Raw genomic sequence first — 18,952 nt, 5'->3', positions numbered from 1 at the left:
TTTCCTTGTTAATGGTCTCCTTGCCTCTCGTTGTCCGGAACCATCTTCCTATTTCTCATAGCACCCTCTTCATTGTCATTGATGTTCTGCAAGAGACATATTACCTTGTTTTCCACTCCAAGATGAGTACAATCCATGTCACTTTATCTATACTGTCAAATGCTTTCTGAAGATCAACAAAACAGGTATAAACATTTTTATTTTTACGTAGAGCTTTCTCCACACTTAATCTTAACATTAGTATTTGGTGCAAAGTACTTCTGTCTCTTCCAAATCCTCAGATTTTCTTTCATTAGTTTCCCTATTCTTTCTGTTAATGTCATTATAAGTACTGTTCCCACATAACTCACAAGAGCTACTGTTCTATAATATTTGAGGTCCATTTTACTTCCTTTCTGTGAATTGGTATTATGATTGATCTTGTCCATTCTGCTGTTGCCTGTTGGTTCATGGAAGGAATTTCATTCCCCTTCTATCACTCATATATGAGAGGCATTCCCCTATCCACCACCTGGGGACATGCCCTCTAGAGCAGGGTTTCCCAACCCTATGCCTGCGGGCACCATGACGCTGTCGACCAATTTGTGTGTGCCCGCTGCTGTTCAACCATGTGCCGTATAGTTTGAAATAATTACGCAACAATTCATGGCATGCTATATGACACATTCGTTAATGACACACGACGAGTATTAAACGCATACAATGTAAAGTAGATGCGCATTCGAAGTTGTTCATTCCAGTTTAAGAACTGGAATATCATCATATTCTCCTAATTATGAAGCACTGGCCAATGAAATGCAATGCCAAAGATCACACTAACTTACATATGTATATTTAAATTTTTATATAATGTAAACTTTTAAGTAATAAAACATTTGATTATAATATAAACTTTGTATGTATTCATTTAACAAAAGAATTCAAAAAATTTGCTTGAAAAAATAGATGGTGCCCGTCACCCTACCGGTATTTTAGAATGTGCTCTAGGAAACAAAAAGGTTGGGAACCCCTGCTCTAGAGGTTTCAGGCTCCCCCAAGGGAGAACTAAATTCCCTTAATGCATAGCAGTATACATGTATGCAAGGAGATGTGCTTTGCATTATGGAAGATACTGAAACATGGAGTGATGAGAGCTTGGTCCACCTTTGCTCATGGTTGCCTGGTGTTGCACCACCTTACCTCAGTCCTGAAGATATTTTCAGGTACAAACATTGTTTGCTTACACTCAGATAAAGGATTAAACTAAATTTATTATAGTCTAACCAAGTGCAAAATAACCTTCCAATGTGATTTAAATGATTAAACTGAAGGTGAGTTAGCCAATCTAATACGGAGGTAGCATGGTTTTTCCCTCCTGGAAACTCGGGTTTTTTTTCCACATACAGACAAATCAGCCTTGAGAAAACACACAATTTACAGACAAAGAATACTGGTGGTGGGCAGTAGATGGCATTGCCGTAAATCAGGGTTTCCCAAACTGTGTTCCGCAGAAGGTGAATAAGTAAGCCGTGAGAAGTTCTCCTGGAATTTGTCATTTTAGTTTTCTAAGCATTTTTCATGAATAAATATTTCATTGTGGAAATATTCTGAGGAGAATAATATTCGTGAATATGTCAAAAAGCTCAGACCCAGAACGCCTAAATAAAATCTGTGAAGCAAATGTTAGTGACCAAGCCGTGTATTTTTAAACATGGAAGTATTCATGAATTATCGTTAATTTTCACACATCGAAACCTTTCAACATTTGGGAAAGGGAATACCACTGTTTATGACCAGTCATAAAAATTGCCTGCAAGTAGATTATAACAATGGGTGGCATTATCCTCTGATCTCAAAACTGAAGGAAATGACATCTGTGTAGCAAATGTCAGTGACCAAGTGGCATATTTTTAAACATGGAAATATTCATGAATTTTCATTCATTTTCACACATCGAAACCTTTCAACATTTGGGAAAGGGAATACCGCTGTTCATGACTGGTCATAAAAATTGCCTGCAAGCCGATTACAACAATGGGCAGTGTATCCTCTGTTCTCAAAACTGAAAGAAATAACAACTGTGTTGCAAATGTGAGTGACCAATCAATCAGTAAGGAAGTATAAAGAAAATTTTTCCACTAAAATTGAATATCAAGGTAGTCTGTATCCGGTTCTCAAATCTAGTAATACTGAATACTTTCTTCATAAATTCGTATTGTAGGGTGAAAGTTTGAAAAACCATAGTGCCATGATTTTGACTGCAGATCTTGGCTGCAGCCAAGGAGAATAGAAGTTGAATTGCAGGATAGAGAAAAGAGCACATTTGAGGCCATTTGGTGTGAGATTGTGGCTAGCAGAACAAAATATACAATTGGGTGCTGCTATAGACCAGATGATGGAAAAGATGGTGGAGACAGTATGCACAAGCAAATAGAAGAAATGAGTGGAAGGAGGGTGATTATTATGGGAGATTTCAACTATGGTCACATTGATTGGAGTGAGGAGAGGACACACAGGAGGAAGGAATTGGATTTTATGCAGTTATTAAGGGATAACTATTTGCGACAGCATGTAATGGAAAATACTAGGGGTCAGAGAGTGCTTGACCTAGTAATTACATCTGAGGGTTTGGCTGTAACAAATATGACCACACTGCCACCAATTGGTGAGAGTGATCGTACGGTCTTGACTTGGGAGGTGGCTAAAGGTGTGGAATTTACAATTAAGACAGGGTACATGTAGAATTATCAGGCTGGAAAGTATGACAAGCTTAGGAGTTTGATTGGTTCAGTGCCATGGCATGTACAACTGCAAGGACTAGAAGCTGATAGTGCATGGGAGGCAGTAAAGAAGTGTTTGCATGAAGCAATGGCTGACTGTATACCTAGAGTCCGAATAATAAATCAAGTAGGGGTTAAATGGATGAATAACACCATTAAGCTTGAGCTGCAAAAAAAAAAAAAAAGAAACAACTATGGGGGGAATTTAAGGAGAAAGGTGACCGGCAGGCACATGAACGGTATAAAGCGCAGGCCAGAAGGGTAACGAGTGTGTAAGAAAAGCAAAAAAGGATTACGAAAGAAAATTGGCCATGCATGCTAAAGAGAATCCTAAACAGTTTTTTCGATATGTTGCAAGTAAAAGGAAAAATGCATCACACAGGGGAAAAAGTCTGCATTCACTCGTAAGTACTTGTAATAATATTATAAATTTTTGGTGATCAGAATTGGCTATGTCAATGAAAATCAGCACAAATTAATTTAATGATTTTATGTTTAATTGGCATTTAATTAATTAATAAATAATAATCAATTATTAATTATTAATAAAAAAATCAGCAAAATTAACAATTAATTATTAATTAATACATTACAAAATAACCAAGATGTTCTGTGAAAATTTCAGGATTCGTGAAGTGTTCCGTCATAGGAAAAGTTTGGGAAACACTAGTGTAGGTTATGATGGTAGGCAGGGCCATATTCATGGGTGTGCGAACTGCGCAATGGCACAGGGCCCCCGCAAAGCGCAAAAAATTTAAAAAAGAAAATCAATTAATTTTTTTGAATTATTATATAAATTAATATTATAATTATTATATAAAAAAATTTTATTATATAGAAAAATATATGTATATAATTTTACAACCAACTATTGTTGTTATAGTAAGCAAAATAAGATCGTAGCAGTAGTATTTGAAACTACTCTAAGATACATAACAATAATGTACATTTATACAACATAGTGTTAAATAGGGAAAAGTGTATTTAAAAACAGGTGTTTTCAATAATTTTAAGGAGTTTTTTTATTTTAGTTTATGATTTTATGAACAAGTAAGTATATACACGTACTGTCATGGCAATTTTTTTGTGAGATTACTTGCAAAATATCTTAAAAAATATATTTTGTAAACTGGTTTTTGGTTATCCGACATCAGAATTTTTCTTCAATAGCAGTTTTCAATCTATATTAGATTAATTTATTTTCTAATATTATCTATTTTAGATATATTTTATTTATCAGGTAAGTAATTTTGTTTTAATTTATTAACTTATTTTATAATTAAATCTATCGTATTTAATTCTAGAGTATGATTAGTCGTGAGAGAGATTTTTATGGAAGAAAATACCCAAGTGGGCATGAAAAATGAAAGCGAAAACAAGAAAAAGAAGCGGCTGAGGAACGTCAAAGAAATTCACTGTTTAAATTTATGAAGTTCAACTCATATATTTGTTCAGATATATCAGTTGATAATGGGATTTCTGAAATAACTACAAACAGTTCTTCGGCTTCAACATTAATTAATAATGAGAGTTCTGAAATACTCAAAGGAAGCGGAGAACATGACGTGTTTGGTCAAACAATGAACATTGAAGATCCTAAAACTGAGACACCAAAGGAAGGTGAACTATTTACTATTGATGATCCAGCAACATAGCCCAAAATTTTGAACAATGCAACACTAACACAAATTGTACAACGTGGTCCACCGTCTCCTTCAACTGAAAATGATTTTCCAAAAGATGACAACAAGAGGTGTTTTCCACAGTTCACTATGTTAGGACAATTGCAAATGGAGAGAAGCAAAACAGAAGATGGCTTGTATATTCAAACTCTTCCAACTCTATTTTTTGTTTTTGTTGCAAATTATTTTCTTCTGATAATAATTTTTTATCTAATAATGGCTTTTCTGACTGGTGACATGTAAGTGAAAGATTAAAGTCACACGAACGAAATCCAGTGCACATGATGTATTCATGGACACAAATGAAATGTAATTTAAAAAATCACAATACAATTGCTCAGACAAATCAAAATGTCATAAAATTTGAAGCAGAACGGTTAAGATGTTTTAAGACAAATAGTAGCAGCAATTCTTTATTTATCCGAACATAATTTTGATACTTTGTACACAGCCCATAATGGTAATTTTTTTGGAATCATAGAATCAATTGCAGAATTTGATCCACTTTTAAAAGATCATTTAATGCGATGTTCGGGGAAAAAAAAATTATAGGTAAGAACAAAATTCATATCTATCACCCATTGTGCAAAATGAATTAATTGTTCATATGGGAACCAAAATTCAACAAAATATTGTAAATATGATATGACAGGCAAAGTACTATTCAATAATTCTCGATTGTACTCCTGATGTTAGTCATCAGGAGCAAATTTCAGTAATTTTTAGGTTTTTACATACATTTGAAGCAGATATTGAAATTCTTGAACACTTTTTGAAATTTTTAACAACTAATGACACTACTGGTAAAGGTATATACGAAAATATAAAATCACTTTTGAATAAATTAAATCTTAAATTGTCAGATTGTAGAGGGCAAGGGTATGATAACGGAGCGAATATGAAAGGAGTATATAAGGGAGTCCATGCTTACATTTTAAATGAAAACGAAAAGGCATTTTATACTCCTTGCGCCTGTCATAATTTAAATTTGATTTTAGGGGATGTCGCAAAATCAAATTATAGTAATAAATTTTTTTAATGTTATACAAAAAATATATACATTATTTGCTGCCTCAACTTCACGTTGGGACATATTAAAGAAATTTGTTAAACAATTAACTCCAAAACCGTTATGTGATAGAAGATGGGAATATAGAATAGAATCAGTTAGAGCTGTACGTTTTCAAATTCCAGAATTTTTAAATGCACTAAAAGAATTATTTAAAACTGCATCGTATAATACTATCACAGTAGAAGTGGTTTCAATATATGAACAAATAGATTCATTTGAGTTTATACTAAGCCCCTTATAATTTGGTATGAGCTTTTGTCAAAAGTTAATTTAGTAAGTAAAGTATTACAAAATGCAAAAATTCCCAAAGGCATAGCAACTAAGCATATTAAAGAGTTAGTGCAGTACTTTGAAGAGCAGAGAATATCAGGATTTGATAGGTGTTTTGAGATTGCTAAAGAACTGTCAAATCTATTAGAAATAGAAATTAAATTTAAAGAAAGTCGAGTACATCAAAGAGAAGTATTTTTTGATTATGAAACGCCTGATGAATCACACATAGGTGATAACAAAGATAATTTTAGGATAAATTTCTTTTTTGTAATTTTAGATATTGCTCTACAATCTGTCAAAAAAAAGATTTGAATTATATGAAATTCACCAAAAATCATTTGGATTTCTTTATGATATGAAATTAATAAGAAAAATGACAGAAAATGAATTAAAATTTTTCTGCAAAATTTTAATTCATTTTGAATTAAAATTTTGCTGCAAACAGCTGTATCAAAAATTAAATACAGATATTGATGAATCTGAATTTTATAATGAATTAATTATTTTTAGAAATATTGTTCCAGAAGATGCACCCATTAATATTTTAAAATTCATAATTGCAAATAATTTGCCAGATATTTATCCAAATATTACTATGACATTTAAAATATTATTGACCAGTCCAGTTACGGTCGCATCAGCAGAAAGATCATTTTCCAAATTAAAATTAATAAAAACCTATTTGCGATCTTCTATGTCTCAAGAATGTTTGTCGTCAATGGCAATAATATCTATAGAGCATGCAACTGCAAAAAATTTGAATTTTGATAGCGTTATAAATGATTTTATTGATAAGCACATTAGGTTAAATAAAATTTAATATATTAAGATTTCTTTTAAATCTTATAAGTTGTTATACATATATTTCATTCTTTACAGTAAAAATTGATATTTTTTTCATATTTTATATTTATTATTTATATTATTAAATAAATCATTGTTCTGGCATATTTATATGATAATGTGTATCTACATAATAAAGTAATATATCATGTACATACAAACACATTTATTTTTTAACTAATTTTTTCCCTTTACTTAAATTGATGCTAAAGAGCATACTTGTTTATTTATGTGCATAAATATTTTTCATATTTGATTTAATTAATTAATTAACATATCCATTTAAAATTTCCATAAAAGTTACTAACTTTCAGGGGCCCACTTTTCCATACTACACAGGACCCCGCAAAATGTAGAAATGACCCTGATGGTAGGTGGTGGATTAAAGTGGTGGAGAGCTGTGGAGTAGTTGCCCTCCCTCAATGAGTCTTTGGATTCCTTGGAGGTGTTGCAAAATAATAATAATAATGATACAGAATCTTCAGATGTCCTAACTAGTTTGTATGTTGTAAGTCTATTCGCCAATATTCAGAGGGATGACACAGTGGATCTTCTTCAAAAACTTTAAAAACAATAGCCTGTGTCACCAGACACAGGCTATGAAACACTGTATAAAAAAACACCTTTACATTCAGAATAAATATTGGAAACAAACAGAAGGGCTTGCCATGGGTTCTCCCATCCTCCCCCCTGCCACAACTCCTTGTTCTTCTAGCATTTACTACATCTGACATATGGGATCATCTGGAAAGATACATATGTTTGAACACATAAAAGGACATTGAGAGAGAGAAAAAAAAAGATTAGGTTGTTTCACACAACAAATACAGGACAACAAGTAGTTTGATTTGACAAAAAAACTAGAAAAGCCATATATCAACCATAACTGTTTTATAAGAAAATTTAAAGAGACCTCAGAAATGCTCCATACCTCACCCCCCCCACACACACACACACATACAACGTAACAAAAACCTACATTTAATCCTACACCAAGTTTGGTCTACATTCATCAAAAATCTAATAACTGCAGCACTTGGACTTGGAACTGAAAAAACTAGTATTTTTCAAATGCTTACATGTTAGTTAATAGAATGCAGTTGGGAATCCTATTTACATGTACTGCTGAAGTTCTTATAATATTAATTGTGGGTGATTAACAGAATGCAAGAAGGAAGCATTATTTAAAGTGAATGAAATAATAAAAAAAAAACTACATATATCCTTTATAGATTTGGTAAAGGCATCTAATACCTTGAATAGAATCAACCAGAGGGATAGAAGTAATTAAGAAAGAGTATACAGTTTCTTAATTAAGAACTAATTAAGAAACTGTATGCCAACTAGAAAATAAAGATAAGAATACAAGAACATGATGAAACTGCAGAAGTAAAGGTTTAAAACAAGATTTTGCACCATCGCCCTTAGTTTTCAATCTATATATGGAAAATGCAAAGAAAGTAGTAATAGATGAAATGAAGGGATAATTATAGATATTGTTCGCCCGCCAATTAGAGATCCTTCGACACTTCTGTGCATGTCAGAAAAAGGAGAAGGCATTCCGATAATAAGGTAATCAGTCCGTATTGTGGTACGAGTTGTTTATTATTACAGGTCAGAAAATTAACTTCTCTTTTATGATTATTGTAGTTAACTATGTTGCTTGTATAACAGTTGGAAAATTTTACCTATAAACACGTGATTTTGCATGTTGGCGACTAATTCGTATGTCCTTCATTTCTTTCTCCCCTTCAGCATGAATCGACTATTCTTGGCAAGACGCCAAGTAGAGACCTACAAATGGTGGGCAAACTATAGTGTGTTACATTTTGCAGATGATATATATAGCTGAATGAGAAGGATTTAGAACTGACATTATTTAGTTTGGTAGATGTTAATATAAATGCAGAACAATTAAAATAATAGCGGCAGGTTCAAAAGAATAAAAAAGATAGCCGAAATAGTGATTACAGGTAAGAACATCCAATAAGCAAAATCATTCACATAACCTGGAAGAACTATTCAAAATGACCAGAGATATCAGTTGGAAATACAAAGAAGTGCTATGGAAAAAGAAACAAAGACTATTTATTTTCAAGTAAAGTAAGTAAAAATAAAAAAAATAAAAATAAGTAAAAGATAGCATGGGAACTATGTATACATAAGATAGACATGAAAGAGGGAAATAGTAGCAATGATTATGAGACGGTATGATGTGAAGTGGGGGGTTGTCAAGAAGACATATTTAGATGGATGTTGCTGTAGGCCAAGGAATGAAGATGGTTATGAAGAAATGTATAAACAACCAGAGTTAGTGAAAAAAAAGGAAGGGCGATTATTATGGCGATTTTAATTATGGCAGAATAGATTGGAATGAAGAGATAGCATTTGGCAATAAGGAAAATGAATTTCTTGAGAGACAAATATCTCAGGCAACATGTAAAGGAGGGCACACAAGGATCAAGAATTTTAGATCTGATCATTTCATCAGAGATAATTGTGAGTGAGGTTTCGCACTTTCCTCCAGTTGGTGAACGTGATCATGAAATGATCACCTGGACTGTGGCTAAAGATATGAAGACTTCTGTGAGGAAAGAATATATGTGGATATACATATATATATATATATATATATAGTCAAATGACAAGCTTAGGAGACAGCTTGAAGCTATAACATGGAATTGAGCAGTAAAGAAATAAATTCACGCAGTGATGCATAACTGCATCAATGTGTGAATGTATTCTGAAGATCAAAAAGGTTGAATAAGGTAGGAGTAAAATGGATGAATGAGAGGCTTAAGCAACGAAATCTGGAAGGAGAAGGAATTTTAGAGTACAAGATGAATAATGGTAATAATCATTTCTTTCTTTTAGGATTATGCAGTGTGTCTCCATAAATTCATAGTGAAGAATTTATGGAGACAACACACGTTAGAATAATTACTTTACTTATCATTAAGAAAGACCACACACTACAAACATATCACAGAATTGACTGGAAAGGCACCAAGTCTCCACAATGCACCTAAACCTGGTTTGAAATAAAATTCAAAGAAGCCTGTGAAATACTTACTCATCCAAATCTGAACAAGAATGATGGATTAATTATTCAAAGAATTTGGAAGACCCATCTTCAACCTGTATAGTTGAATGTTACTTTCTTAATGATAAGTAATTATTCTAACACATGTGTCATGTCTCCATAAATTTTTCATTATGAATGGGAATAATAATTATTATTATTATCACCCAAGACCCCATGGATTCAAAGACTCATCTAGGAGGTCCTTTTAACATGCACACAGCTCATCATACTGCACTTTAAACACACTCAAATTCTCTGCAGACACCACACTCTCAGGCAGGCATTCCAATCATTCACAACTCTGCATGCATAAAACCTGCTTCTGACTCCCCTGCTCACACCCTCAGCTCAAAAAAAATAATAATAAAATAAATAAATAAAAACACAAAGAAATAAATCACCATGATGCTAATAAGATGATAGACATTATCCCCTTATTGACATTGATGCCATCTGTTCATTCCACTAATCTTTCTCAGGACTCGCATATCAGTGGTCTCTAGTCTTTCATCAAGTGTTTTGTTTCTGACCCAGTTCTCAGATCCATAAGTTAAATTGGTTTGAACACCATGTTGTATAAAGCAAATTTAGAGATTTGACTCATTTTTTTCTTATTCCATATAAATTTATTCAGCTGACTTCTTACCATACCAGCTTTGTTGATTCTGTTGTCTATTTCCACATTTAATTTACCATTTTCACTAAAAATTGTGCCTAAATAGCTTAAATGTTCTATTTGCTCTATAGATTCACCATTCACGAAAGAGTGGATGTTTTCGGTGTCTCTGCCTTTTCATTGCCAAATTTATTACAACAGTTATTCAATTTAGTTAGGGAATCTTGCAGAGTGGATTTATTCAGAAGCATAATATCTGCATAGAGTAAAGAACCAAGATTGACATCGCCAATTTTGATATCAGGTTTAAATACCACATTTCTTCATAATGTGATCCATACAGAAAATGAATAACAGTGGGGATAATGTGTACTCTTGCCACCCACCTGATTGTACCTCAAACCATCTTCCTGTGCCTCCTTCAAGTCTAACTGCTGACTTCCATATGTATTGCTTGATATAATGGCCCATTTACACCAAATAACTGTAGTGTTTTGAAGAGCTTTCCTCTTGGCACCATGTCATATTCCTTTCCTCTGCCCAAGATTTCTCAACTATTTGTCGTAAAGTGAAAATCTGATCCTGACAGCCTCTATTTGGCCTGAATCCTGCTTGTTCTTTACCAAGCTTCCCTTCTGCAACTGTTCTTAGCCATTTCTCAAGTATACTTGCATAAATCTTAGCAGGAACACTCAATAGGGAAATACCTCTGTAATTCTCACATTCAGTTTTATTTCCCTTTTTATATATGGATACTATGAGAGCTATACTCCAATCATCTGGAATTCAACCCCTCTGACCAGGCCTTCTGAATTATGCAATGCAACAACTGTAAAACTTTATAGCTCCACATTTGAACAACAATATAAAATGATGGCACAACTTGACAAAAAGTGCTATATTTAAATTTTACAAAAGCTTTTGATAGTCTGTCACATGACAAGCTGTTAAATAAAGTGAAATGGATGGGATAGGATAACAGACTTCTGAATTAGATCAGTCACTGTCTGTCAGATAGGTATCAGAAAGTTGTATATTGAGATCAGGCCCGGCTGGTGGCATGTGCGAAGTGTGCAATATACACAGGTGCTGCTGAAGAAAAGGTGCCTAAAAGATGTCGAAAAATATTATTATTATTATTATTTTGACACCTCCAGGGAGTCCAAAGACTCATCGAGGGAGAGTGTGCCGACAGCATCGAACGATTGGCCCCCTTCCAACTACTAACCGCGCTCAAACTTACTTAACTGAGCCATTAGTAGCAGAGGCTCTACCAATCGACCAACCTTTGCCTGAGATAAGAGTTTAAAAGAACAATGAATGTACATATAATTATGAATGTACGTGGTCTTCCGTTCAGGCCACTTCAGATCTTCCCAGAAACGAACAAATAAATTCTGAAATTGTGTCCTGGACCGATTATATCACTGTAATTTTTGTTTAAAATTTACGAAAATATACCTAAAATAGTCCTTTATTTTTTGATGTATCATAAATCAACTTATGATTAATTGTTAAGTTCTGTGTAAAAAAAATTGTATAAGCAGGACTAATCCATAGGTAACATTATACTGTAAAGCGGTTTTCATTTGTTTTTCATTTCCTGTTTGTTTTATTCACGCTTTTTTGGAAAGGTTCTGAATGTTAATTGCACACACAAGAAAAATACAAGGCGCCGGTGCTGAGTGAGATGCAATATCCTGAAAGAGCAAGTTCACTAGTGGTGTGTTCAGAAGGGTCAGTTTTGAGACCATTGTTGTTCAATTTGTATATTACTCATATCGGAATTGGTTTAACTGGTGATATGCAGCTGTTTGCAGATGATGCAAAACTGGGGAGTGCAATGCTGAATCAAGATGTTATGGCCTTACTTTCATGCAATCTATTCAAGTCCTTACAAGACTTGAATAGTCCTGTAAGGCCTATTCTTTGAAATGTGGAGTATGAGGACAGGTTGAGAGAATGTCAATTGAAGTCTTATGAATAGGGGGGGGAGGATTGAGACATATAAGCTGGTCAGGGGTTGTTATCAGGTTGACATGGAAAAGATTTTTCATAGAATGGGAGATGGGGATAGAACAAGAGGCCATCTCTAGAAACTGTATATGACAGTGTGGGCAAAGGTGTGAGGAGAAGGTTCTTTACATAGAGAGTGGATTGTGAGTGGGTGTTGTGAATGTAAACACATTGACCAGTTTAAGGCAGGTTGGATGAGCTTTGTGTGATAGTGTGTACCTCCCACAATGAGTCTCTGACTTCATGTAGGTCAGATGTTAATAATACAAAAAGATTTATTTAAAAAAAAAAAAACGTTCGTTTGGTTTGGAATGTATATTTTGTTAGGGAAACTTGGGGAGGGACAATTAAAACAGAAAAATCAGAAATAATTGAAGCATTTTCAAATGCTTAAATTCTTTTCCAATTTTTTGTAGAAGACAGTATTAACTAGGTGTAAATCGGAGAGGAGGGAAAAAAAACCGATGAAGTCCTCGGTAAAAATGAAAGAAAACCAAGTGTTGATGAAGACAATAACGTGATGGCAGGAAGGCAATCACAAAAAAGACTGTAAACATATTAGAAAGGAAGATATCAGGAAAATGAGGATGGCCCAAATATGCGTTAGAGTGAACTTCGGTTAACTGGAAGAATTTATAAGCCAATGAAGAGAAAAGTCAGAAAGATCTGGAAGGAACTCATTCCTTTAGTAATGATTATCACTGGCTATTCTCATTCTCACACACATGCAACTCTAGGGATGATTACTAACATCCCTAGTTTCTCTGATTCTGCACATGGATTCTATATATAATTACACTGGTTGCAAATCCTTAACTCGAAAAGCATATACCATCACTCTTTTCGTATACTTACTCCATATATCTATGAACTGCACACCATTTGTCCTACACAATCTACGAACTGAATCATTTGATATCACTGTTTGTTTTAAATTCATATCTATCACAAGCGGCATTATTTAAAATCTAACTTCCTTGGGTTCACGATAATTTACACAACAATAAATATATACCAAATACAATTACAATCAATTAAAAATTAAAGTATAGCTGTAAAGGAATTTAACTTACTGTGTTCTCTACTGCATCCCATTCACTACTTACAGAACGTTACACAAAAACTATGAAACACACATAAATACAAATAGATTTTACAAAAATCACATTCTGCAAACACATTTCAACAACACGCAACGCTTTTTTAAATAATACTCTAGTTCCCATAAACGCGGAATGGATTTAAAAATGTCTATATAAAATAGATATCTGATTAAATAATAGCATGTTGAGAATTGCATTTTGTCAAATTATATAATAATATTATTATTATTATTATTTGACACCTCCAGGGAGTCCAAAGACTCATCGAGGGAGAGTGTACCAACAGCATTGAAGATTGGACCCTTCCAACTACTAACCGCGCTCAAACTTACTTAACTGAGCCATTAGTAGCAGAGTTTAAGATAATAATAATAATAATAATAATAATATCTAATTGCATTTTTCTGTTAATTGTAACATATTACGGAACATTGTGCACTTCGATTTTGTTGGAAAATCCTGCGTTCAATGTTCGTCCTGACGAGAGGGATCTTACAGTGATAATAGCAGAGTTTTTCCTCCAGGAAAACTCGGGTTTTTTGATCCCATAAACAAGCAACAGCCATGAGAACACATGCAATTTAAATTTACAGACCAAAAAAAACTGTTGTTGGTGGGCGATAGAAAACGGTGGTGGTGGTGTCATTGTGTGAGTTGGAGAATTACGCAGTAGTGAAGATGAGATGCGTGTACTCTTTGGAGGCGTCACGCTGCCTACCGTAGTAGCACAGTATGCTGTTACACATACCAGCACTAAATTACAAACATTTATGAAGATATACGTAAACTTCACTTACGCAGGGTATATATAAAGTACTTGGCCACATGCATCAATGCTGGTTCTTGTCAACTACTTAAGAATGCTGCTTGTCAGTAATTGTCAATATTTCCCATTGATCACAATGGGTAAAACAAATGATCTTTCAGAGTTCGACAATAGGTATATTGCGGATACCAATCTGCTGGAGCCACGATTTTGAAAACAGTACAGCTGACTGGTTTCTCAAAAGGTGAGATATCCTCGGTATTTAATCAGCTGAAAAATAACCCAAGTTCCTGCCAAAGAGGCGTAATGGTGGTCCTAAAACAGTCTGCCAGGAACGATATCATTCTGGGAAAGCTTGTATGGATAAACAGAACTTCCTCCGTGCGGCAATTAACCAAAGCATATTAATGAAGGCTGTTTCTGACCCATCGCACGCCAAACTATGTGCAGGGAACTGAAGAGGATAGGTAGTGGAAACTTAAACAGAAATGGTCCAAGCACAGAGTACTATGGTACATCAATAGTCACCTGCCTTCACCTGAATACTACTCCTCCATATACCACTTTTTGGTATCTGTCCATCAGCAATCCTCATATCCATATAACCAGAGTCATATCCAACACCATTTGCTCTAAAATGTGTAATACAGTTCAATGTGGTGTCAAACATCTTTGCAAAATTGCGGTATTATCATGTAGCCATTCCCTTTATCCTACCCAGCTGTCTCCCCATTATAAAAAGTTAATCAATTACTAAGACATGACCAACCCTTCATAAAGCCATGCTTCCCCTCATAGAGTAGCATATTCTTATTCAGCCTTTCCTGAATTCACGTTCTCATAAACTTTTCCAGTACTTTTACCACCACTCCTGATATACTGATTGGTCTATAATTTATTACTACAGACTTTGTTACCTCCTCCTCTATGCGAAGAAATTATTCTGACCTACTTCCACTCTCTTGCAGCTTTGCTAGAACTGAAACAAATTAACAGTCTAGTCACAAATATCGCTTACTCTCCTGCAAATTCCTTTAATATGCGAGTCGATATTCCATCCAAATCCACATCTCTATTTGCTTTTTGATTCTGTAATATCTTAAGATACTGCATAATCTAATTATAAAGAATATGAAAATTGAGCATACAACAGAATACAAGTAAGTATCTAAGCACCTACTTTACTGCAGATGGAAAGCAAGATAAAGTAATAAAAATAAGAACACCCATAGCTAAAGATGCCTTCTGGAAAAATAAAGATCTGATCAGAAGCTCTGTGGGTATCGAGACAAAGAAAAGAAAAGAATGATTATTATTATTATTATTATTCCGGACACCTCCAAGGAGTCCGAAGACTCATCGCGGAAGAACACCTACAACTGTTTCAACTGATACAACTGTCTCGACCACTACACCGAACCTCTACTACGAATCTTCTCCATCAACGCCATCTACTGCCCACCTCCACCACAACAACAACTAGTGTTCTATGTCTGTAAATTGCGTGTGTTCTGAAGGGCCGATTTGTCTGTATGCGAGATGAAAAACCCGAGTTTCCGGAAGAAAAAACCCTGCTACCACCGTATGAGATCGGCTAACTCACCTTCCATTGAAAATCGTCCAGTTAAAGATCTCTCCCGTCGCGACGAGAATCGAACGTAGGCCTATTCCAATCGAAGGGTACGATAATAAGAATGATAAGAAGATTAGTGTGGCCATTTTTTACATATGGAAGCGAGACCTGGATATTCAAGAAGAGAGTAACTAACAGATAATGGGCTTTGAAATGTGGTGCTATAGGAGAGCTCTGAAAATCTCATGGACAGACCATGTGCCAATACAGATGTCCTGCAGAAAATGAGAACACAGAGATCTTTATTAGAGGAAATATTCAAAGAAACATGGGATTGGTAGGACATCTACTGAGAGGTCAGCAGGACAAAGGATACTAACAATTTCAGAAGGAAAAATTATGGGAAAAGAATCAAGAGGCAAAAACGAAGGATATGGCTCGAAGATATAAGATCGTTGACAGGATCATATGCTATGCAGAAACAAAAAGGAAAGCCACCAACAGAGAGATCCTGGAAGGACATGGTGATGCTCTCTCTCACTGAAGAAGCTACACGAAGAAGAAAAAGAAGAAATATCCTAAGTACCTTCAATTCATCAACTGCTGTTGTCGAATCAGTTTCTGTCACCTCTGTCATAACAATAGTTTCAATTTGATAATCACCTTTGCAAAATGATCACTCAGTAGCTTAAGAATTCCTTCTGGCTCAGTTACTTCTCTACCATCTGCATTCCTCCATACTTATTCTTCCTCCTACTTGCCTTGGGTCTGAATATTTTTTGTACAGATTGTGACCCACTCTTGCCCGGAACTTCGCATTTAACGTGTTGCCGACAAATGGCGATTTTTACATATTATCCTTAACATTCGGTGAGTATGGTGGCTCGTCATAGCACTTGCAATTGACTCCCAGCCTTTCCATCTCAGAAGAGTGTCACTGATTGTTGACCTGGGATGGCCCAATTTTTCAACAATTTGCTAAGGAATTAGGCCTGCAACATGGCATTCTATCACAACGCCTCTTTCAAACTCCGTCAGTTTCCTTCTCGCAGCCATTTAACCTGGACACAGTTTCAATGACTTGGGAGTATCACATTCCTCCAATTTATAATAGCTACAAACACGTGACTCGTTACATTGCATGATGTACTTTACCCCATAGGGAAGGGGTGCATTGACTTTTTTTCAAGCAGCATGCGTAGTATATTTCAGAATCAGAATGCATTTACAGCTCTGCCTAGGCAGTCCGAAGATTGACTTAAGTTCTAGTCTAGTCGCCAAAGGCCGAACTCTTTCTAAGCCTTTTTTCTTTTAGTTCCCGAATTAATCAATCTCTGGCAGACGAAAGGTTTCTTCTTTACTGCTAATAAGTCTAGTGATAATAATCTCGACCAGCTATCCAATTGGATACCAGTAGAGAATGAACAGGCAACTAGTCTCCAAAAGCAAAATAGGATTAAAAGGCCTCACCTTCTCTCTATAAGGGAATAAAAGGCTCAGTTTGATTATGATCTTGCGTTTCACGATAACGTTGGGAGTAGTGTCGATATCATGAGTATCACCAGTTCCCCCTGCACATTATTTGTGATACAGTATCTCATGAGCAGTGGTAAGAGAACAGGTAAAGTTGGTCAAGACGAGAATACGGAAAAGGGCGGATAAGAACATGATAATTTGTGAGAGGAAACATGACTTTGTAAAAGGTGATAGTTACGTTGGATGAATAGAATGACTACACGATGATACTGCTGAAGTTTTCAAAGGCATTTCACAGTGTACTACGTGGAATTCGATTATGCGAACAGAAACAAATTGTGATGGATATGAAACTGGTGATAGAGCTAAAAGGGCGGCAGTTGGACAGATATCATAAACTAGTATATTGGAGGAGCAATATACTGCAGTTTATTATTTTCATTAATGATATAGGAAATAAATTGAAGGGAGATATTCAGTTGTCTGATGATCATGCAAAGTTGAATAGAGTAATCATTAATCAAGTGACAGAGAGAGCTTCCAGAAAGATTTAAATAGGCTGACAGATTGGACCAAACATAATGGATGTCTATCTAATGTGGGAAAGTGTAAGTTACATATTATGTAATACAACGATTCCAAACTGAGGAAACTGTACTTCAGGAAATTCATAAAGCCAGGGATTTGGGAGCGATAGTATATAGAGAATTGAAGTTCAGAGGGCGCATTACTAAAGTAGCCCGAGTAGTTTACAGAATTACTTGGTTATTGAAGAACACACTATCAAACAAAGAAGTGAGTTATCATTTTTCTTTATAAAGCCTTGATTCGTCGACATCTCGATTACAGTGCTCAAGTCTTATCACCTGGGTTTCTTGGAGATGAGGAAATAGTGGAGGGTATCCATAGGGAAGGGTCCAGGATTGTGAGTGGTCTTTTGAATGTTCCCTATGAGGATGGAATGACTTCTTGAAGATTGTAAAAGTTTGTTGATAGGCGAAAAAAGGGGGAAAGATATGATAAAAACAGTTTAGTTAACTAAACTGTTTCTATCATATTTGTAAGATTGATGGAGGGGAAATATTTCAAATTTTGGCTATTGGGGGAAGAAGAAGAAAGGTTCACTCATGTAAATTGGGTAAGAGTGTGGTTAGCAAGGGCATTGGACTACAGTTTTGGTTTGTAGATGGTGAATGAATGGAACAGGTTGCCTAAGTCAGTTGTAAGTGCTTTGCCTGTTAATGGTTTCAAGACGAGATCCGATAGATGATTTGTTGATAAATGAGTTTCCCAAGATGAGTCTTAGGGCTCCATGGAGTTGCTATGCATTAATAATAATACTAATAATAATAATATATAGAAGAACAGAATATTGTAGTCCAGTACAGTGGCGGCCGGTGAAAATTTTAAGTGGGGACTGCACATACAAAATTAAAAAAAAATTTTTTTTTTCCTAATCAGTAACCAATTTATTAATAAATAAATTCACATATTAAAAAATTGCTTTATTAAAAATATTTCACCCTCACCACGAACAAACACTAATAATGAAAGTTTCGTATCTCACAAAAATAACGCGCAAGCATACAATACACTGCTCAAACTAAGGCTCTAAATAACATGTACGCTTACTGGCCGCCATTTTGTATTCAGAGTCGCATTAGTTTGAGCACTTGATTTTTTTCGAC

At 34.8% G+C, this 18,952-nt stretch overlaps 1 protein-coding gene across 1 annotated transcript in view; it reads right to left on the bottom strand.

Moving 5' to 3' along the window:
* Positions 1 to 13,574, bottom strand: part of LOC150105257 (116 kDa U5 small nuclear ribonucleoprotein component) — a 358,330-nt gene extending 344,756 nt beyond the window's left edge. The window contains exon 1 of the mRNA XM_090394018.1: positions 13,420 to 13,574. The gene's annotated coding sequence lies outside the window, so the exon portion shown is untranslated. The remainder of the gene's footprint in view (positions 1 to 13,419) is intronic.
* Between the last annotated feature and the right edge of the window lie 5,378 nt (positions 13,575 to 18,952).

The sequence above is a fragment of the Typopeltis vanoorti genome, chromosome 6 (assembly GCF_054136105.1).
Source record: "Typopeltis vanoorti isolate ZY-2024b chromosome 6, IOZ_Tvanoo_1.0, whole genome shotgun sequence".
Lineage (NCBI taxonomy): Eukaryota > Metazoa > Arthropoda > Arachnida > Uropygi > Thelyphonidae > Typopeltis > Typopeltis vanoorti.
Note: the sequence above shows the minus strand (reverse complement) of the source record. Positions and strands in the feature narration are given on the sequence as shown.